Source organism: Engystomops pustulosus, chromosome 2 (assembly GCF_040894005.1).
Source record: "Engystomops pustulosus chromosome 2, aEngPut4.maternal, whole genome shotgun sequence".
Lineage (NCBI taxonomy): Eukaryota > Metazoa > Chordata > Amphibia > Anura > Leptodactylidae > Engystomops > Engystomops pustulosus.
In genome coordinates, this window is record NC_092412.1 from 84,123,807 (window position 1) to 84,147,681 (window position 23,875).

General features: G+C 38.8%; 1 protein-coding gene across 1 annotated transcript in view; it reads left to right on the forward strand.

Annotated features, from left to right (window-relative positions):
• The first annotated feature begins 369 nt into the window (after positions 1–369).
• The window catches only part of LOC140116552 (P2X purinoceptor 7-like), an 81,288-nt gene continuing 57,782 nt past the window's right edge, over positions 370–23,875 (forward strand). The window contains exon 1 of the mRNA XM_072133050.1: positions 370–604. The gene's annotated coding sequence lies outside the window, so the exon portion shown is untranslated. The remainder of the gene's footprint in view (positions 605–23,875) is intronic.

Genomic DNA, 23,875 nt, shown 5'->3' on the forward strand with positions numbered 1-23,875 from the left:
AATGTATTTAACTTTTTCCATGTTTACAGAGAATGTTTACAGTGATTCTGGAGTATCACCATGAATTGATTTGCACCTGTATCCAACATGTCTTTGTTCCCAGATCTAATAACTTTGAATTTTCTCAAATATCAGTTGTTATTTACAGATTTATTATCTAAGATTAATGTTTTCTTCTTGCCTTGAAATATTATGATGTTTTGATTTGATGTGGATGTGTATAACACTGCAATACATGCGATCCATTCAGACAGCACCAGCTGTAACGTATTGTGATGCTTGGCTTGTACACACCCCTCATGTTTTTGATTGGTGGATTCTTCCTTTAAATTCTGAAACATTTTGTACATTTACATGCTATGACTAAGAGCTGTAATAGCTCGAAACGCGTCAGCTGTAATCTTATCCTGCCTATCATGTTTTAAACTTTGTCATCAATAAAGAAGAAAAAAAGATTTTAAAAGGAAGTGCTGCGTTTACCTTGATTGAAATTGCATCAACACACCTGCAGTCCTGGCAGGCAACGCGAGCACACCGCAAGACGTGTTTATTTTTCACGCCACCACACTCCCCGAATGGCTGATCTTTGGAAATCATTGGAGAGGTGAGCTGCACGACATTTGTTTTTCTATACTGTATACTTACCAGTAACACCCGCGATCGGTGCTAGCGTTTAACCCTGTAACTGAAAATAGCGCCCAAAGTGGAAAATGGCACTTTTTTGCCATTTAAAAAAATATAAAAAATTCTATAAAAATTACAACATTGAAAATGCCATCAAAAGTCACAAAAAATGACACCACCCACAGCTCTGTACACCGGAAGGATGAAAAAATTATTAGCGCCAGAAGATGGCAAAATCAAATAAAATCTTGACAAATTTGGTATCCCTGTGATCACACTGACCCAAAGAATAAAGTAGACATGTCATTTGGGGTGCACAGTGAAAGCCGTAAAATCTAAGCCCACAAGAATACGGGCCAAATGCATTTTTGCACCATTTTCACTATACTTGGAATTATTTTTCCGCTTCCAAGTACACAACATGGAAAATTAAATAACATCATAACATCACTATGAAGTGCAATTTGTTACGCAGAAAACAAGCTATCACACAGCTCTTTACATGGAAAAATAAAAAAGTTATAGATTTTTGAAGGTGGGGAGTTAAAAATGGAAGTGAAAAAACTAAAAAGGGCCAGGTCGCTAAGGGGTTAAACTAATTTTGATACCAGTGGTTAAAAAAATTAGACAAAGTGTCGATATGGACTAAACTGCCCCTGAACATAGCAGATATAGTGGGATTACTAAAGATGATGGTACTTTCATAGTTGTTATATGTGCTGTTAGCCTCCCCGGTGTGGATCGAGGATGAATACTTTCGCCTAATCGAGAGGTTAATCTATGATAACCTCTATGATAACCTCTATAATCTGGGGGAGGAAACAAGGATAAAATTTACATTTTTATATAAGAAATATAGCGAAGGTGGACCAGGAACCCCCAACTTTAGACTATATTTTCTATCCACCAGGATACTCTCTCTGTGTTGATGGAAAGGCTATGTGGTAATGAGGAAAATTATGAGTAAGGTTAAGGGATTGGATTTAGCTGTCTGTATGCATGATGAGACTTGGAAATGTGTTAGAAAAATAGGGAAAATAGGAGGATCAATAGAGAGAACACCATTGCGGCTTTACACTCACAGGAAGTACTTTTGGAAAATGGGAGATTTGGAGTTTTTTTGGAGAGCATTGGGGATTATGAGAGTCTCAAAAATGTTTAGAAGTGGGAGGTTAATCACATTCTCTGATTTACAGAATGAGTATGGGATGGGACATAAACATTGTTATTTTTATATGTAGGTAATAGATGCACATAAGGGTTCCTTAAACAAAACCAAGGAACCTGACAAGCATTCTAAGCACATTAACACACAAGTTTCTGGAAACAATGATTTCATAAAATTTAAAAGAAAATAAAATCTATTTTCATTTTTCATTAAAAAAGCAAATTAGACACTTTGGTCTTTAACCTCTTGCTGCTTATGCAGCAGTCAAGTTTGATCTTTCTGGCCAAGATACATTTTCTAAATCTAACGTTTGTCAAATTACAGCATATGGTAATAACTTTAACTTACGTTAGTGATTTTTTTTTTGACTAATTGTTGGAAATTTGATTTAAAAAAGTGGTTAGCAGGATTTTATTTGTGACTATTAGAGATGAGCGAGCACTAAAATGCTCGTTATTCGAGACGAACTTTTCCAGATGCTCGAGTGCTCGTCTCGAATAACGAGCCCCATTGAAGTCAATGGGAGACCCGAGCATTTTTCAAAGGGACCATGGTTCGGGAATAAAATGTGTTATTTAATTGAAAAAGAATGTCTTCTGATAAGTTAGCAGATGTATGCAAACATCTGCAATCTATTCTTCACTGTTCCGTGCGTATATTATCTCCCGACAAGTTAACAGATGTGAAGAACAGTAAAGAATAGAATAAAAACAGTGAACACAGGATGATTTAAGTGAAAAACGCAGTGAAAAACACAGTGAAGAATAGATTACAGATGTTCTGCACATCTGCTTACTTGTCGGGGTGATACGCTGTCCCGGGATCCGCTCCTCTTCTTCCACTGAAGTCTCCCCCGTGCTGCCCGATGTCTGCCTCCCCCGTGCTGCCCGATGTCTGCCTCCCCCGTGCTGCCCGATGTCTGCCTCCCCCGTGCTGCCCGATGTCTGCCTCCCCCGTGCTGCCCGATGTCTGCCTCCCCCGTGCTGCCCGATGTCTGCCTCCCCCGTGCTGCCCGATGTCTGCCTCCCCCGTGCTGCCCGATGTCTGCCTCCCCCGTGCTGCCCGATGTCTGCCTCCCCCGTGCTGCCCGATGTCTGCCTCCCCCGTGCTGCCCGATGTCTGCCTCCCCCGTGCTGCCCGATGTCTGCCTCCCCCGTGCTGCCCGATGTCTGCCTCCCCCGTGCTGCCCGATGTCTGCCTCCCCCGTGCTGCCCGATGTCTGCCTCCCCCGTGCTGCCCGATGTCTGCCTCCCCCGTGCTGCCCGATGTCTGCCTCCCCCGTGCTGCCCGATGTCTGCCTCCCCCGTGCTGCCCGATGTCTGCCTCCCCCGTGCTGCCCGATGTCTGCCTCCCCCGTGCTGCCCGATGTCTGCCTCCCCCGTGCTGCCCGATGTCTGCCTCCCCCGTGCTGCCCGATGTCTGCCTCCCCCGTGCTGCCCGATGTCTGCCTCCCCCGTGCTGCCCGATGTCTGCCTCCCCCGTGCTGCCCGATGTCTGCCTCCCGCGTGCTGCCCGATGTCTGCCTCCCGCGTGCTGCCCGATGTCTGCCTCCCGCGTGCTGCCCGATGTCTGTCTCCCCCGTGCTGCCCGATGTCTGTCTCCCCCGTGCTGCCCGATGTCTGTCTCCCCCGTGCTGCCCGATGTCTGTCTCCCCCGTGCTGCCCGATGTCTGTCTCCCCCACACTACAGACTATTGTGTTACTGCATCAGCGACAGGTGAGAACTGGAGTAATACACGTTATCAATGCTCGCCTGCGTCCAAGCCGGTCCCAGCTGTATTTAATAGGCCATTGAGTTATCCATTAACTTTCTTAGATCTGCTGCTTCATGATACAGGAAAGGAATGTTTACAGTTCTGATATTTGGGTTTTTTCGGAGCAATCTGTCAGATTCCCACCCACGTTGCACCTGTTCCTCTCTTTTGCGGATGATTGATTTTGCTGCCTTTGTTTCGACGCGTTGAGATTGTCAATCTTTTGCCTGACTGTTCCCCGATGTCGGTCTCCCCCGTGCTGCCCGATGTCTGTCTCCCTGCTGCTTGATGTCTCCCCGCTGCCCAATGTCTCCCTGCTGCTTGATGTCTCCCTGCTGCCGTTCCGCGCATATCTTCCGACAAGTAAGCAGATGTGCCGAACATCTGTAATCTATTCTTCACTGTGTTCTTCACTGTCTTTTTCACTTAAATGATCGATCCTGTGTTCACTGTTTTTATTCTATTCTTCATTGTTCTTCACTGTGTTTTTTTAATTAAATGCTCGATCTCGAGCAGGGGAAATACTCGTCCGAGCAACGAGCCGTTTCGAGTACCTTAATACTCGAACGAGCATCAAGCTCGGACGAGTATACTCGCTCATCTCTAGTGACTATGTTTAACAAGTCAAGTTAACTCACCAAAGGGACTGTTTCCTGAATTAGCAAATACTACTCGCACTCTTGCACACAAAATTCTTTTTTAACACAAGCTGTGTTTTCCATAACCCCATCTATGAAAGATCCAAAAATGAGGGCAAATTTGCAAAATTTAGATTGGAGAGAGGGTTATGGGTTGGCCACGGTGGACACAGTAGCATTATATCCATCTATACCACAGGCCATGGGCATCCATTTACTGGCCAAACTTATGGATATGTATAGCTCATATAGTGCTGAATTTAAGGAATATATCCTAGCGGTAACCAGATTTCTACTGAGCCACAAATATCTATATGACACAGTGGGAGGAATAATATATTTTTTTCGTCGGCCAATCCATTTTAGGAATATACTGTATGGGTAGGTAGGTTTATTGATGACCTGGTCTGGATCTGGTCAGGGTCCAAGGAGATCTTTTGACATATGATGATATATTGTAATGAAAATGATGTGCATTTGAAATATACCTATACATTTTGAGGGTATTGAAATAGAATCTCTGGATATAAACTTGCATGGTACAGGTAATGGAATAGAAGTTACTCCAAATAGAAAAGAAAGTTCAGGAAATTCCATTTTAATGGCTATATCATGTCATCCAAACCATGTTACTAGCAATATTCACTATGGTGAAATGTCCAGGTCCCATAGACAGTGTACTAAAGAAGCTAGGTTGGTGGAAGAAGCATAAAAAGTCAAAGAGAGATTGATAGATAGTATAAGAAAGGGTTAATAGACAGAGCCAGAAGTAGAGTGAAAGAGAAACTTAGGGAGAAGTTATAGTTAGATAAGGTAAGAGAACCAAATAGGAGAATCATAAAAAGAGAAAGTTTAAATTTTCATGTTCAATGACATCCATTATTTACAAATCCAGGAGATGTCGATGGGGGCGCAGTTTTCCTTCTCATTAGCGATGAGTAATGGCGATGTGGGAGGAGGAATACATCTTCTCGAATAATAATCCCTTTTGTGATGTCATGCACTGGTACGGCAGATACATCGATGATCGGAGATGTCTGCCATGCCGGTGTTTGTGGACTATATCAATAATAACCCATATAATCTAAAGTTCACCTTTTCCGTAAACAAAGCATATAAAGAGTTCCTCGACTTGAAACTAAGAGTACATGAATTGGGAACCATATCTACATGTACTTATCGCAAAAAAGCTTCAGGGAATACCATTCTCCACGCACATAGTGCACATACCATACATGTGATCAAAGCAATTCCTATAGGAGAAATGAATAGGGCACGAAGGAATTGCAACCACACCGTTGCTTACACGCGAGAAGTTTCTGAGATTAAAAGCAGGCTCAGGGACAGAAAATATTCCAATTGGATGGTAAACAGGGCTGAAACTGCTGTTTTTGGTAGAAACCCCATGGACATGCTTAAGCGGAAGGGAGATCAAAGGACATTAAAAACTAGGATAGACACCCCCTGCTTATCTTTACAATATTCCAATCAATTTTTAGACATTAAAAGCATCTTTTTGAAATACTTACCTATTTTGAAAAATTGTCATGACTTCTAACTAATGGCGTCAAAAATATAGCTAAAAAATCCCCCATGATCGACACTAAAATATCTCCAAGCTATTTTGGCACAAGAAATAGACACAGACGGACGTGGTCACCCCACAAAGATTTTTTCAAATGTAGGTCTCACCATGCAAAACCTGTTCTTTCGTCACACCCACTAAAACTTTTTTCAACTCCGAAAGCACACAGTCGCATGACATAAAAGAATTCCTGAACTGTAATTCCGATCATGTGGTATACGTAATTAAATGTACACTCTGTTCCCAGTTATATGTAGGTTGCACCACCAGAAGGTTTAAACAAATATTTTTGGAACATCTCAGAGATATTTGTAATTGGCATAAGTTAAATGCCTCCCAACAGGCGGACAGGAAGAGATCCCTCTCTGGAGCGGCATGACATTTCATTGAGTGTCACCAGGGAGGAGTCTCTTCTCTTGAGATGTTTGCCATAGAACAGGTGCACCTTTCCCAACGAGGTGGAGATAGACATAAAATGTTGCTAGATCGGGAAGCATACTGGATATTTGCCCTTAACACAAGATTTCCGATAGGCATGAATTTCAGGAGGGAACTAATGTTTCATTATTGAAACATCCCCCAGGCCCTATAAACAGACCTGATTATATTAGACTACATATAAATTGATTATATTTTTCAATAGGCTCAGATCACAATATAAGTATGAGATGCCAAATAGCCTACAGCAATATTCTTTTGCTTTCCCTTGTCTTTGTCCCCACCTCTTTGTCGGGGCGCTATTGAATTACCAAAAAGTTATTAACATTATCAATACCTTATCCCTACGATCTGTGTCTCCATTCTCCTTTTTTTCTTTTTCTTCCACCCGTTACATTGTCTGAATTCCTCTGGGATCTGCAGAACGGTACTTGATCTTCTATAGCTTTGGTTTCATTTTGTCATGGTAACGCTGGAGAGTACTTCCAGTTCGCGTTTCCATGACGTACTTCCGGAACAGTGCCCATGAAGTGTTCCACCTAAGTAAGTGATTATTGTTACATCGCTGTTAATAGTTACATATTTGTCATCCAGATAATTAATATGTGGGTCGGAATCTGTGTATATTTTGCAAATGTTTAATTACATGTTTTTAACATCTGAATTCCGCTTCCTCCACCACGTGCACATGATTAGCGCAATGGGGCGGTGAGTCAGTGGGGCTATTTATCCACGTTTCATTTGTATAGAAACCAGTAAGGGCGACTTGTATGCCCGAAACGCGTAGGCCATTTGTCAGCATACCCACTCTCTGTCAATCAGGATGCTTAGCTATGGTTTATTTGTATCCTCTATGTGATTTTAAGAAGATTTGGAATTAAAGTTCCATGTTTTTATCCACGCCTGGTGCGGAATGCGATTCTTCTCTACAAATTTTCAACCAAATAGGAGAACAGTACTGAAGACAGTAAGGAAGAAAAACAAATGCTGGTAACATTTGAGACTTCATATAGCAATCAATTCAGAGAAATTAAGCATATTATAATAAAACACTTACCAATTTTGTCATAAGATCCAGAATTGCTAAATATAGTTGGATCAGGTGTTAAACTTGTATCTAAAAGACCAATAGCTATGAGTTCACAAATATTTCCAAGCACTTTCTCTAGCAGAACATATAGTCCCAAATCATGGTTGGAATTTAAAGGGGGCTTTAAATGTGGACATGTCATATGTAAAGCATGCAAATATGTACAGTTTTGAAAACCTTTGGATCATATAGCACAAATAAGGAATATAATGTGAACATGTACATAAACTGCAACACCTGCAATATGGTTTATTTGGTTTCATGCACAACATGTAGAGTACTATATGTAGGCTGCACAATAGGTCCAGCCAAAGCCAGAATTAGGAGACATATGTCAGATGAAACAACTTCTAACATCTCTTCCTTATCCTGATATTTCAAAAAATACCATCAGGGAAAATGTAATTAATTTAGATGCCAGGGCATAGAGAAGGTTACTACACCAGCTAGAGGAGGAGATGTACAGAAAAACTGCTTAACTGATAGATGTTTGTTTTACAGAGTCCTGTGGGCATGAACCTACGACAACACCTTATTTTATGCTATTAACAAAATGTTTATGGGATATGGTTATGGAAAAACTATTAATGCATTTTGTATTCCCGTAATATATGAATTCATTTGTATTTGTAACATGATTAAGGCCATGTAAGCTGAAAAGTGTTGATCTTTTTCCTTAAAAGACGTTAAGCCAAAGGGAATTGTTAGCCTGTACTAATGAAGTTTTAAAAAGCTCAAATAAAGTCAAGCAAGAATTTTAACTTCATTGGAGAGTGCTGGATGCTTGTGTTATATGTTTATTTGTCCTGTTAAGTGGAGAGCTGGTACTCAAACTTGTTAAAACTGTGGGATGGTCCTATTCCTGCGCAAGTTTGTAGCTGGGGCAGTCTCTTTTTCAAAAAAACCTCCAAAATAATTTTTTTAAACCAATGCTGCTCTGCTACACTTAAACAGAATTGTTAATTCTTCAAACATTTCATAGTAATAGAAATAAAAATGTAATTTTAATTTTCTTTTAAATAATGTTTCTGCTTGGCCTTAAAGGCTTTATAACCTCACACAGTTTGTTCTACAATTTATAAAATGTGAGCATATTAACTCAACAGTTGTTTACTGGAATTTATTAAATACATATACGGTAATATCAAAACATCATAATTTTTTTCTGATTAAAAGTAAGTTTAGTCACAAACTTTTATATTTTATATATGAATACGCCAATATTCTATATTTGGCGAAGAACTGCATTTTGGTCACATGGTGCGGCTTGAAAGAGAGCAAGGCTTTGTTCATTTGCAGAGCTCTCAACATACTAACACAGAATACTGGAAAGTGCCCAATATAAAAAAAAATCAACCCTATTTTCAAACTAATCTAGTCACAGATTTAATCAAGATGTATAATAAGAATTTAAACCCACAAGTTTGTCATAGAATTCATCAAATTTGCAGTGAAAAGGAGGATAAATCACAACTGTTTACAATAAGACCTCATCCCAATATTTGTTGCACAATTTCTCCTAGGTATTTAAATATCCCTCATGTGGGTTTAAAACAGATGTTTGGGCAGAGTGCAGAGAGGAAGAATTGCTATTGAGCTGTTGGAGAACATATTGTCCTGGATTTTTCTTCATCTGTCAGTATATAAGAATTGCAACTTCATCAAATCTCTGAAAGTAATAGTCATTTAAACCATATTTTAAATTATTGCAGGAAACAAATGGATCCTGACCCACAAGGCAAACAAGCTACCTATAATCAAACATCATAGCAAGCATTCAAAAGAGATTAACAAATTATTTGCATCGCAGAATATTTACAGTGAAAAGTAGAGCTCATTTTGTATTGGAAAAAATCAACTCGTCATCTAGCTCTATGAAGATAAAAACAAGGAATATTATGGCTTTTAGAAGATATTGATGTGCAAGATGTAACCAGATAAATTAGATAGATAAATTAAATATTTTAGCTACCTTCCTAATAAAAATATAAAATTATCGCCACTAAATTACAATAAGTCCCCCCAGTCCTATTTCTGGGTGGTAGTGATACTCACTTATCGTCTTCTTTTGGTGGTCCCTGCCCCTCTGAGTTTATTCATTCCACATGACTGGCTGGACAGGACCAGCTGGCGCTATCTTCTACACTGCACATGCACAGTGCTTTATAGCTGTACCTCCACTTACTGAGCAGAAACACAGTTGTGAATATTCACAGCACGGGAGTGTGCCCAAAATGGAAGGAACATCACTTGTTCCTCCTGTCTGCCTGCCATCCCAGACGCACAGGCAGAAAAATAAGAAAGAAGATAAAGACGCTGTTGCAGGATTTCCCAGGAAGTTCAGGACAACACTGGAGAATTCCAGCATCAGGACGAGCCATTACACCATTATACCTCACACCATTATAAAGGCTGTCAGTCAAGCACTTGGGGTTGTGGCTGTGCCTCCCACTCATGAATAAGCTGGACAGCTTGAATATGCTAATGACTCATTGGACATTTCAGAGGTCATTTGCATACAGCTTTAGGACCTCATTGCTTAAGTTTACAGGCATGTAGAGGGACAATTAAGGGATAGAGGCAATGCTTTCCAATGGCAGTTTATGAAAATATATTTAGTTTAGGGGGTTATTTTACCAGGCAGGTTCTCTTTAAGCACAATGTTACTCACAGCATCTATGTAATAATTCCATTTTAGCTCACGGCCACCATAGATGTGCATTATGTACACCATTGTGTCTCATTGCACTGTTTCTAAGCCATGCTTGCTATGGAGAGGGGAGGGGTGAGCAGCTCTTTAATCTCATAGCCTTTATGAGGTTAATCCATTATACATTCCTGAACAAACAGAGAAACAAGGGACTAGTACAAGGGACTAGCAAAATACTTCAGATTTATTAGAAAAATCATACATATGAAAAACAGGACAACAAGCATATGAACACTTATAAAATACACCTATGTGGTGTACAAAGCAACCCTGGGCCAAATTGTAGGCCCTCTACTCCTTACCTCAATCTGCCAAAGCTACAAAAAAGTCTGAAGACAAATTGTAAACAATAACATGTAGAAGTGATAGACACCCAAAAGTATCAAAGTAATCATAAGTCAGCAGACTTATATGAAGGAGTCTCTAGTGCAGTGATTTCTGTGGGCACTCAGGACATCACCCCAGGACAGAGTTTACCAAACAGGACCAAATATATCTTCCTGCAGTCCTAGGCAACTTAAGAGATGCTTCTAAAAGCATTATTTTAAACTTAAGAGATGCTGCTAAAAGCATTATTTTATATTGACACTCCATTGACTGTTTGGAACTGCTTGAAAAGTGAGAAGGTGTTGATAGAACTGCAATATCTTTGGAGGTCATCCTGCTACAGCCACCTTTTTCCTGTACATTGAGACCCTGGAGAGAAGCTACCATAATAGTCTGAATTTGCCCACCTTCTTTCAACTGTATTGGTGGCCTCGGGCGGCCGATACAATTGAAAGAAGTGGAAGAACAGGTAACAGTAAGTTACTGCTTAAAATGCCACGTTGGCACTTCATGGTAAATAAGTGGATTTTGGTCGTAGTTTGGGCACTCGGTCTCTAAAAGGTTTGCCATCACTGCTCTAGTGCACACATGCCTGCAAACATGCTCATATAATACAATATTATTATACTGGGTCACTACATCAGTATGGAAAAGGCATGGAGGCATAGGCAGAGAAAGGAGGAATTGGGCAGACCTCACGTGTATCGTCACCCGATGGTGAGTTCCTCAGGGGTAAGTGACGAGAAGTGAAACATGCCCCATCTATATAAAACCCTCCACACTCACAGAACCCCATCCGGAAGTAGTTAAGATTGATTACCTGCGTGCAGAGTACAGACGTCATAAGTTTGGTGTGTAGAGGCGCAATCTGGGCATGTGCGAAAGTGTCAGAGTCATGTGTAGAAGTCACATGATCAGGACTAAAAGCCTGCAGTGTCACTGAGATGTGCACTTGCGCTGGAAGCCCAGTGCCATGCATTGAAGAATAATAAGTATAAGAAAAGCCCCTGCCAGCAGTAAATGTGCATGCACAACAAATATAGAGAAGGTGCAAGCACCCACAATGTCACTCTGGACAGTTATATGCCGATCACAACATATATCCTATTTAGATAGGAATCAAAGGGGGAGACACTAATTACAATCTAGGCTGCAGCTATGAGAAAATGCTAAGTTAAAAGAGTACACTATAGTGATCGCAGCACAATAAAATAAAAATTATGATCAATATCACAGTTTATCTGTGAATAATAAACATAAATTTAATAGGGGTTCAAATTCGGGCTATTTAAAGTCCAGAAAGTAAATATCAAATAAGAAAAAGTAATCCACTAACTATAAAGTGCTAAGTGCATAAAATCATTAAAGAAAAAATAAATAACAGTTTCAGCATAACCTAAAACCACCAAATTACAAATATGAGGTATCCCAAGATGAATAAACAAGAAGTATATAGAGATAAAGTACCCATATAGAATATATGCGACGAGGCCCACTCTTATCAAAGAGCGATAAACAAAACAAATATCTTCCTCTCACCTTTATACATAGTAATAATGCTACTAAAAGGGGTTTCTGTGGTGGGGGGTTAGTGTCTAACACATAATAAGGTCAAAAGACATAATATATATACAATCTTAGATGACATACAAAACTAGGAGCAACACAAGATACTTATGACAAATTACTCTATGCACAAAAAGTTTCTCTTACAATATAGGGAGATCATATATAAGATGAAAATAGAGTGTTATTTTTTACACTTTTTGTACCAGTGTATAGACAGGCAAGTTTGTCAACGTTTCTTAAAAGATAGATAGAATTTAAGAGAAGGGTGGCACCAGCATACTGGAAGAAGGTATAAAAATTCAAACATTAGTCCAAAGAGGTCGTAAAGTCCAGAAAATAACTGTGAATAGTTAATATCAGCAAACTCCAAATCATCCAGGAAGAGATAACTTGCAAAGCATCCAATGTGACTTTAAAGGAAACCTACCACTTGAAGTGGCAGGTGTAAGAGGGAACTATCGAGCACCAGCTCAGGGTGAGCTGGTGCCGGAGCTTATTTTTGTTAGTGTTTTAAACTGCAGTATTGCGGTTTAAAACACTTTTTAAACTTTATGGCCGAAGCTGCTTCGGTGCACGGAGGTACGCGCTCGGCGTACCATGCGCGCGATCGTGCACGCGGCTCCATAGGAAGTGAAGGAGAGCCGTGCGCACGGCCGCGCGCATGGTAAACACCGAGCGCGTACCTCCGTGCGCCGAAGCAGCTTCGGCCATAAAGTTTAAAAAGTGTTTTAAACCGCAATACTGCGGTTTAAAACACTAACAAAGATAAGCTCCGGCACCAGCTCACCCTGAGCTGGTGCTCGGTGGTTCCCTCTTATACCTGCCACTTCAAGTGGTAGGTTTCCTTTAAAGAGCATCCACCCAGGAACGATGAAAGTTAGTGGGTCAATATTGGTCAATAGTGGTAAATTCCATCCAAGAGCCTACAAACTTAATACGAAAATAGTAAGAAAAGTAGTAATAATTAGTATGTGTAAAAAAGAATATATCCATCTTAGGAGGAAGAAAAAAATATATAAAAATTATAAATTCCTATGATTTGATAAAAGATTAAATTTTTTTCTCTTCTGTCATCAGCGAACTAATAATCTATTCAAACTCATACATGCTTTTCAACATACAGGCAGTCCCCTACTTAAGAACACCTGACTTACAGACTCCTAGTTACAAACGGCCCTCTGGATTTTAGTAAGTTGCTGTACGTTAGTCCCAGGCTACAATAAACAGCGGTAACAGTTATCAAAGTTGTCTGCAATTCAGCTTTATTGATAATCCTGGTTCTTATGACAATCAAACATTTTTAAAATCCAGTTGTAACAGAGACTAAAGAAAAATTGCCTGGGGTTACAATTATAAAATAAACAGTTCCGACTTACATACAATTTCAACTTAAAGGAAACCTACCACTTTGGATAGGGCTTATAAGCAGCACATGCCGTGCACCAGCTGAGATATAAACATTAATAAAGTGATTAAATGATTTAAAACAGTTTAAAAACATCATGAAGATTAGCGCCGGCACCAGCTCACCCTGAGCTGGTGCACGGCATGTCCTGCTTATAAGCCCTATCCAAAGTGGTAGGTTTCCTATAAGAACAAAATCAACAGAACCTATCTTGTACATAACCCAGAGACTGCCTGTATTAAAATAGGAGATAATCCATATATTATTCAAGTGTAAATTTCTAAATTAAATATTTTAGAAATATACAAAATGCATTTTCTATCTTTGCAGTGCATGCTATATTTATGTTCCATTTATAAATACTTTAATGCAGTAGCAAATCATTAGAGGTCCTTGAGGATTCTTCTTCACTCATTGTTTACTCCAGCACTACTTCATTATAAACAAAAGTGAGGTAAAATATGCCTGAAGGCTCAGAAAATACAAAGCTTATATAGAAATTGTTATAACAAGAATATTTTATTTGATGGCAAAATAAGAAAATTTACTTTTTATCCATACAAAATATAGCATAAAAATTAATGTTGGGTTTTGCGTTTCCATTTTTTTAACATTCTTTATTAAAGCCTCATTTGTCATACAATATCCTTTAAGCAACAAACATAAAGTACATAGTGAGAACATGTAGGGATGGGGGGGGGGGGAGAGCAGTGTGGGTAGAGAAAATTACAGTTACAACATAAGATGCCAATATATATAGTAATGCTAAAACAGTCCATCGCAGTGGAACGTGATTGTCATAGTACAAGATGATGAAAACACACATTATGAGAAATATTTAACAAAATATAGAGACTGTAGAGGGAATGTGTTCAGGAGACCATTCTTTATTCAGAGGAGAGCTGGTGGTAAAGCCAAAGGGCTTAGCATTTAAAGTAAGAATCACCAGTGAAGTGGAGTTCAACAGTTATTTCCTCCATTCTCCTATCCTAACATGTTCTATTTCTGTGAACATTGTCTGGAGACATTGGGACATTAGGGAGATAGAATCTGCTATTAAGTCCCTTCCAAATGGAAAAAACCAAATGGTTGGGTTCTCCAAAACAATTCCCAAGCGGCTCAACTGCAAGATTCAGATATATGGGGCATTTTAGGCTGTGGGTGAGAGTAGTTGAGTCCCTAGTAGTCGAGCGGGGCTAGGTACCCTGTCCTGGGGATGGTGTAATCCTGAGACCCATCTATGTGAAAAAGTCGGGCAGCGGTGCTAAGGACTATCTTCTGAAGGTGCAAGGGAGTTAGTCAGCTCCATTCGGGTGATGGAGAGGCCAAGACTTGGAAGAGGGACCCCCATTACAGTACCTAGGCAAGCGGTCGACTCTGGCAGTCTCAGGCAAGTGGTAATGTAATGGTTTATTTGATGAGGTCTGATGTGCCTTTGTCTGATGGGAGCCAATGGAGATCCCCAGGGTGATGTTATTCCATGTAAAAGTAGTCCCTGGCCTCTTGGAGCAGGTTGCTGGGAAGGGAAGACAGGCTCTGATGAGAGGGATCAGAACCCAGGTCCCTTCCACTACTTTAGACCATGGCTTCTCCCAGGTGGTACGGTGCAGACTGATGCAGACTACCCTGGTTCTGATTTAGCCCCAAAAAAGCCGAAGATGGTGGCAGCAGCAGTGGGAGGTCCACAGGAGGTGATCTGAGGCCAGATGACTTTAATCTGCTGCCCACATGGACAAATTGGCCTGCGGTGGGCAAAGATATCTTTGCATTTAGTTTAGTCTGAGTAGGTAGAATTTGCATCGACTCCTTCTGTGGCTTAGACATGCAGTCCCATTTTTTACCACATTCCGCAAGCTATATCTTTTCCCATTTATGAAGCCATATGAGGGGGTTTTTTTTTATTTGTGAGACAAATTGTACTTTCTATTGGCACCATTTAATACTATGTGCCATGTGATGGTAAGCTGAAAAAAAATTCCAAATGAGGTGGATTTTGTAGAAAAACACAGTAGTAGTGATGGGTTTTATTATTACGGCAGTTACTAGCGAGTGCATAACACAGTTGACACCAACTGTGTCTTGAGATAGCTCAAGGTTAAATGTTATGGTGAACAGCAAGAAATATTATATTAAAAGTGAGGATCTCAATCAATTCTAATGAATCAGATCCTGCCTACACAGCCGAAAATAAGCAGCACTCCCAAAAGTCCAAAGATGGATGAAAAAAGTGGTACTCTTTATTTCATAAATTCAAAATACACAGTTGTATTTTGAATATATGGAATAAAGAGGACCACTTTTTTCATCTATATTTATTGGAGGACCTGAGGCCTGGCCCTAGAGATCTTGCACCCACTGACATTTTATTGAAGTGTGCTGTGCTGGACTTTTCTTGTGTATCTATATATATAGATATCTAATATTTAATGCGTGTATGTATGTATGTGCGCTAAAGGAATCTGTACTATCGTGTTTACAGTCACCAAATTTTGCAAAGCCGCTCTCCGTGACTCAGGAAACGGCATAGACTCAGTCTAGACACTTATTAACCACCATATATAGAAGCCATTGTCTGCTGCTGCGGCAGTTAATATGAGCTCTGAGATTTGATAGGTTACTATAGCCAATGAGTATAATACAGCTTAGGTGTGAGGTAAGATGTGAAGTAATATATGAGGTAATATGATAACTACCATATACAGGAGCCATTGTCTGCTGTGGCAATAAGCAACAAATCACAGCTTAGCTGCTATTTTGCCACAGGTCATTAATATGAGCTCTGAGCTTGAATAGGTTACTAAAGACAATGAGTATAATACAGCTTAGGTTGTGTTCACACATTGCGTTTTGCATGCATTTTCAAATGCATCACAACAGCTGAGCAAAGCAGATTACCCTAATTACACTGCTGTCAACATTGCGTTTACAAAACACAAATGTTACTGTGACGTTAATGCAAATGTTAACAAAGTGCTAACAAAACGTTAATGCATATATTAACATTGCGTAATACACACTTTTGTAAACGCAAGGTTGACAGCATTGTAAATTGCAAATTTCCTCTTCTCAGCTGTTGTGATGCGTTTGAAAATACATGTGTTAACACATACAAAATGCAACGTGTGAATGAAGTAATAGGTGTAAGGTAAGATGTGAAGTAATATGGGAGGTATTATGATGACGACCATATACTATACAGGAGCCTTTATCTGCTATGAGAACAAGCAACCCACCACAGCTCAGCTTCTATTTTGCCACAGGTCTTTAATATGAGCACTGATTGGTTACTAAATGCAATGAGTATAATACAGATTATGTGTGAGGTAAGATGTGAAGTAATATGTAAGGAAATGTGATAACCACCATATACAGGAGCCATTGTCTGCTCTGGCAATAAGCAACAAATTACAGCACAGCTTCTATTCTGCCACTGGTCATTAATATTAGCTCTGAGCTTTGATAGGTTAATATAGGCAATGATTGTAATAAAGCTTATGTGTGAGGTAAGATGAATAGGGATATAGACAGTAAGGTACAGAGAGAGACACAGGGAGAGACAGTGACAGATAGACAGGTGGGGAGAGTGAGTGACACAGACAGGTTGGGAGATTGAGTGACAGTGAGACAGACAGGGAGAGTGAGTGACAGAGAGACAGACGGGGAAAGGGATTAACATAGAGACAAGTGGGGAGAGTGAGACAAGCAGGGAGAGTGATTGACAGAGAGACACTCAGTGAGTGTGAGTGATAGATAGATGGGGAGAGTGAGTGACAGAGAGACAGATGGGGAGCGTGAGTGACAGAGAGACAGGTAGGGAGAGTAAGTGAGTGACAGAGGGTGAATGTGTAATGGAGAGACAGACAGGGAGAGTGACTGACTGAGCGAGAGACAGACAGAGTGAGTGAGTGACAGAGAGCCAGTGAGTGTGAGTGAGAAACAGGCAGGGAGCATTACTGAGAGACAGAGAGACAGCCAGTGACTGTGAGAAACAGATGGGGAGAGTGAGTGACAGAAAGAAAGGTGGACAGATTGAGTAACAGAGAGACAGGCGGGGAGAATGTTTTTTTGTTAACCAATTCTATTTTGCTATTGCTAAGAGCAGTTATTTAGTATCCCAGGCAACACTGGGATCTACAGCTGGTAGCTAAATATATACACATTTATACCTACTGTGATGTTACATTGTATTTATTTTTTTATTCCTATTTGGTTATTTTATAGTGTCATTGGACATGTCTTTTTATTTGAGGTGTAGCAGATTACTGTATAATCATGTCTTACTATGATGCAAAGCTCCGGTACTTTGTGCTGTTAGCTCTGTCTTATCCCTGCCTTGCTCTGCACTAGATCGTTGTGAAAACAGTACCACTGATTCTCTGTCCTGATTGGCTGAGCTGTTTCTGCACATTCATGTGAATGGCTCTGGAATCACTGCCCTTAACTGATGTCACAATCTGGAAGTGCCTACCAGCTTCAGGAGAAGCTGAGAGGATTTTACAGATTGGAGTTAGGACTGGCAAAGATTTAATAACACTCACAAAAATGGAATATCTTGCTCAACCATCTGATTTTAAAGTAAAAGTTCCTTTTCTTTCACAATTTGAACATTTTTCTCACCCACTGGAAAAAAAATAGCATTTCTAAAAGTCTGGGGAAGGATTTGTTTAGAAAGTGGATATACTGTATATCCAGCACCAGTAGTCTGTGATGCCTTGAGTTGATAAGGCAGAGGAGATGGCACCCACTGTCCTCCAATTCTAGTAGTGTCTCTAATCTGATAAAATCTGGGTGGCAATAGAACATCACATGAAAGGGTTGAAAATATATGTAGAATCTAGCAATCCACAAGAAACCAAGTTTGAAGGTAATTTTATAATGCATAATAAAGATGGCAAAGAGACTCATCAAAATGTAAATTAAATATATGTCATGCAACTTATGCTAAAGACAATGCACCAATAGTCTAGGCTACCAACAATTCATTTATAAACTACATAATAAAACAATGGTGTACATGAACAATTGCTACAGCTAGTATATTGTTAGTGAAAATAAAGGCATGCATAAACTGTCTTGTTTCATTGTGGTACATTGATGCCATAGTTTTAACTTGAAAATGCTGAATATTTCTCCTTTTTAATTCTTCAAATCTATTGTTCACATTAGAGGAAATCTGTTTCATTTCAAGACTTTTGAATGCAGAGAAATTATGTCAGCATAATGTTCCTGTGCTTCATTTGTTACCTGGTAACATGTGTTACTTTGTGGTAGTGGTTATTCATGTGGTTATCGAAATAAGATGTTCTACCAATGTATTGGATATAATAAGGACCATTGAGGAGCTGCAACATACCCCTGGAACTTTTAGTTCACAGTTGTCAAACCCCTTGCATCATTTATGGTCATACTGTATAGGAACCTTCCGTTTTCAAAAAGGTTTGTTTTTGAGTTAAGTAATTACAGGCTTTTAAAGAATATTTTGAACATAGGTAGGGATTGGTTGATTATGGTGGGTTTGGGTAACCTTTAATTGGTATTTTGCTTGCTTACTCATCCATCTCTCCTTTAAAGGCAACTATTAAGCTATATAGTTGGCAAGTTGGAATTCAACTGCCCAGTTCTCTTATTCTTGAGAGAGAAGGATCTTATTATTCCCATAGGATTTGGGAATTCATGTTAGTGCTATTATCAGGTCTTGATACCTAATGGTCAGGCCATTTTCCATGAAGGATAGCTTTATGAGGTTGGCTACTCTAGTTAGCTGGCATTGTTGATAAATGGAGATGACATTATTTCTGAAAAATGTATATATTTTATTATCTAATTATAATCCCTCATGAAATTACTGCAGCCAATCAGTGTGCTTTGCTTGCTATAGTTGAGATAGTTGGGTGTTTATGTGTTGCACATTCCGGCATGATGGTTCCAGTTGCTGACTTATCATTGTTGGTAAGTACATGAAGAAAAAAAATAATATTTGTGGTCACTGTACTTTTATTTAGAGAAATAGAAAACCCTGCTAAGCTGTCAAGATTCTTCTCTTGAACCCTGCTATTTATCATAACATAATTATTTTAATCTTAAACTCTAAAAAGCAAAAACTTGAGAAAATCAAAACCATTAGACTGTAAGAAGACTAATTTTCTGAAATACAGGGCTGCACTACAGGATATAGACTGCGATCAGATACTGTCACATGATGACACTAATGCTAAATAGGAGACATTCTAATATATACTTCTAAACCTATTCTAGTAGGTAACAAGTATAGACGGGCTGAATTACACTCCCCGTGGCTTACAGCTACAGTTAAAAGGGCAATAAATGGTAAATAGAGGACATTCAAAAAATAAGTCCAACGGTTCACCTAAAACATTCAATAATTACAAGATTCTTGCCAAGCTCTGTAAGAAGGAAATAAAATCAGCCATATTACAGAATGAATGACAGGTGGCCAAAGATAGCAAAACAAATCCTAATAATTTTTTTAAGTATATGAATGTGAAAAATAATGGGTCCAAGCAGGTTGGACCCCTATATTTTGCAAATAAAGCTTTAGTGACTGGAGACCAAGAGAAGGCAGAGATACTAAATGGGTTTTTAGCTCCGTTTTTACAACAGAAGAAAAAACATCTGACGTGGGTAGTGCCAGTGCGTGTGATGCATCCTGTCATATACTAGACTGGCTGAAAGTAGATATGATTCAAGCACAATAGGTGGGGTACACCACAGGGTTCTTTTAAAAAACTCAATTCTGTTATTTCTGTGCCACTGTCTAAATTCTAAAATAAAAGCAACCTATCATTGTTGCCTGTGGGCACCGCCATCTTGGATGGCTGATTGTCGCCCCCTGTGATGTCATCAGAGGGTGGCGATCGGTTGCTATATTGGTTGCCATGGCAGCCTACAGTCTCAGAGACTTTTAGGATTGCCAAGTATAATGATCTCCAATCGCCAGTCGATTGCGGGCTATTAGAGATAATCAGCAAAATTGCTACATACACAATACAGTAATATTGCAGTATATAGCATGAAGAATCAAATTATTTAGGTTTAAAGCGCCCTAGAGAGTCTGAAATAATAGTAAAAGAAATTTAAAAGATATTTTTAAAAATATTTTTTTAAAGTAAAATTTTAAATTACCCCCTTTTCCTAAAACACGTATAAAACTAAATAAACAGTAAAAATCATAAAAATGTTAGGTATTGCCATGTCCCAATATGTCCAAAATTTATCAAACTTTTGAAAAGGATTATTCCCAGTCGTGAACACCGTAATGGAAAATAGTGGGCAATTGTCAGAATCGCCACTTTTACGAAATTTTTCGATCCATGCATATTTGAATTAAAAAATAATCAAACAGCCATATAGGTCTCAAATTGATATAATAGGTCCGTAAAATGGCAGATAGGTTATATATATATATATATACTGACTCAAAATTTCAACTTGAAAAACAAGTGGTGGCATTAAGGTTTTGTTGGATACAGCCCTCAATGAGGGTATATCACTCCTGTGAAATACGTACTCCCCAAAATTCATAAATCATTGGTATCACCACCGGGTAGACCCATAGTCTCCGGAAGTGACTCGATCACTTCACATATTGCTACTTTTCTGGATAAGTTTTTACGACAGTTTGCTATTTCCTGTGATTCTTATATTCGTGACACGTCCGATTTTTAGTTGAAACTGGACACTATTGTTTTGACGACCTGTGACTCCCCTTGGCTGGTTTCATTCGAAGTAGTCTCCCTATATACGTCGTTTGAGCACCATAGGGGCTTACAGGCCATTGAAAGAAAATTAGAGGGTTCTGACTACCACCCAAAAGAGATATGTTTGCCCATGGATCTCCTCAAACTAATACTTTTTAACAACTATTTTCTATTTGACAGTGATTTCTACATACAACTAAAAGTTGTCGCGATGGGGGCCAATATGGCCCCCACGTACGCAAATATTGTTATGGCAGATTTGGAGGAAAGGTTCATCTATCTGTCTCACCACTTCCAATTTGTATGGAGGTGGTGGCGATACATAGATACCTTCCTCATCTGGACAGGGTCAGAGGAATAACTTGACGATTTCCACATATATCTCAATTCATAGATCAGGATATTAATTTCACCATGGTAAAATCAAATGAGCAGATACAATTTTTGGATGTCACGGTAGAGATGACAGATACATGCCCTACCGCTTCTTTATACACTAAACCCACTGAAAAAAATAACATTTTAAGGAAACAATTTATGGAAACAAAATTTAAAAACCGGGGATATCCGACTAGGATCATTCAAAAAAATACAACACGGGTATAAACTATGGATAGACAGGATCTATTATTTAACAAAACCGAACGAGGTACCACACAGAGGTTTCCATTTGTCAAAACATATAATGACATGAGCCAAGAGATTAGTAACTTCATTAACCCCTACGGGACTCAGCCTCTTTTGGCCTTAAGGACGCGGCCCCATTCTTTAAATCTGACCTGTGTCACTATAAGTGGTTATAGTTTTGGAACGCTATGAGATATTCAGGGGATTTTGAGATTGTTTTCTCGTGACACATTGTACTTCAAATTAGTTTAAAAATTTGGATTAAATCTTTTGCGTTTAGTTATGAAAAAAAACAAAATTTGGCAAAAATTTGGAAAAATTCTTTAATTTTCAACATTCTAAATTCTCTACTTTTGATGCAGATAGTCATAGCTCCCAAATAAATTCATAACTTACATTTCCCAAATGTCTGCTTTATGTTGGCATGGTTTTTTAAGATTCCACATATTTTACTAGAATGTTATGAGGCTCAGAATTTAGGTATCATTTTTCAAATTTTTTGTAAAATCACCAAAACCTGTATTATATGAACCTGCTCAACTTCTAATTGACACTGAGAGGCCTAAATAATAGTGAGACTCGTAAATTACCCCATTGTGGAAACTACACACCTCAACGTATGAAAAACCACTTTTAAGAAGTTTGTTAACCCTTTACGTGTTTTATAGGGGTTAAAACAAAATGGAGGTGCAGTCTGCAAATTGTAATATTTTTTCACAATACACCCATTTTGGGTGGAAAATTAAACATTTACAATAGATTAAATGAATAAAGGCTTCACAAAGTTTGTTACCCAATCTCTCCCGAGTACAGTGATACCCCACATGTGGTGGTAACCTGCTGTATGGGCACACGGCCGGGCATAGAAGGGAAGGAGGCGCCATCCACATCAGATTTGCTATGTCACATTGTACAGGCTATAATTTTTTTCTTTTTTTTAATGTGGACCTATAGGGGCTTATTTCTTTTGCCACATGAGATGCACTTTTGGTACGTAATTTGGGGGAATCTATAGGCTAATTGGTGAGATTTTATTAACTCTTTGTTGGTGGAGGAAATGAAAATCATCACTTTTCAGGAAGATTTTTATGTTTTTTTTTTGGCTGTTTACCATACCATAAAAATAGTATATTATTTTTATTGTATGGGTCTCCACGATTACAAAAAGACCTCATTTATTTATATAGATTTTTTCTTTTTTTCCCATTTTTACTGAATAAAAAGTAATTTGGCAAAAATGTTGTTAATTTTAGCATCCCCGTCTTTCATATGCATAACTTTTTTATTTTTCGCCTCACAAATCTGTTTAAGGGCTTATTTTTTGCGAGATGGATTGTTCTTTTTAGTGGTCTTATATTAGAGTGCATAACATTTTTTAAATCCCTTTTTAGAGCATTTTTATAGGGTATTAATTGAAAATGATCTTTTTCTGAAGCTTTTTTTTGTTTTGTTTTTTACGGGGTTCACTTTGCGGATCTAATAAGGATTCTGTTTTATTATGCAGATTGTTACGGACGCAGCGATACCAAATATGTGGGGGTTTTGTGTATTTTATTCAATTGTACTGAATAAAAACCAATTTGGAGAAAATCTTGTTCATTTTAGCATCACCATCTTTTCATATGCATAACTTTTTTATTTTTCGGCTGACAAATCTGGTTAGGGGCTTATTTTTTGCGAAAAGAGTTGTTCGTTTTATTGGGCTTATTTTGGAGAGCATAACATTTTTTAAATTACTTTAAATTAATTTAAATTAGAGCATTTTTTTATAGGGTATTAATTAAAAATGATCTTTTTTCGGAACGTTTTTGCGTTTTTTTCTACGGCGTGTACCGTGTGGGTCCAGTAACGATTCTGTTTCATTATACAGATTGTTACGGATGCGGCAATACCAAATATGCGGGGGGGTTTTGTGTTTTTGTGTTTTTTATACTTTATTAAGTGTTTTTATAGGAAAGTGACATTTTAGGGGCTTATATTTGAATGCATTTATTTTTTATTTATTCTAATGTATTAACTTTAGTGTTTTTGACTTTTTTTTAATTATACATACTTGAACTTGAACCAGTGATGCTCTGATCACTGGTTCAATACACTGCTCTACAATACTATTTTATTGTAGAGCAGTGTAAACTGTCTAAGCAAGCTTGCGCATGCTCAGACAGTTTACAGTCAGACCCGGAAGGGGTCTGACTGCCATGGAGACCGGGCAGCTCCGGGGCA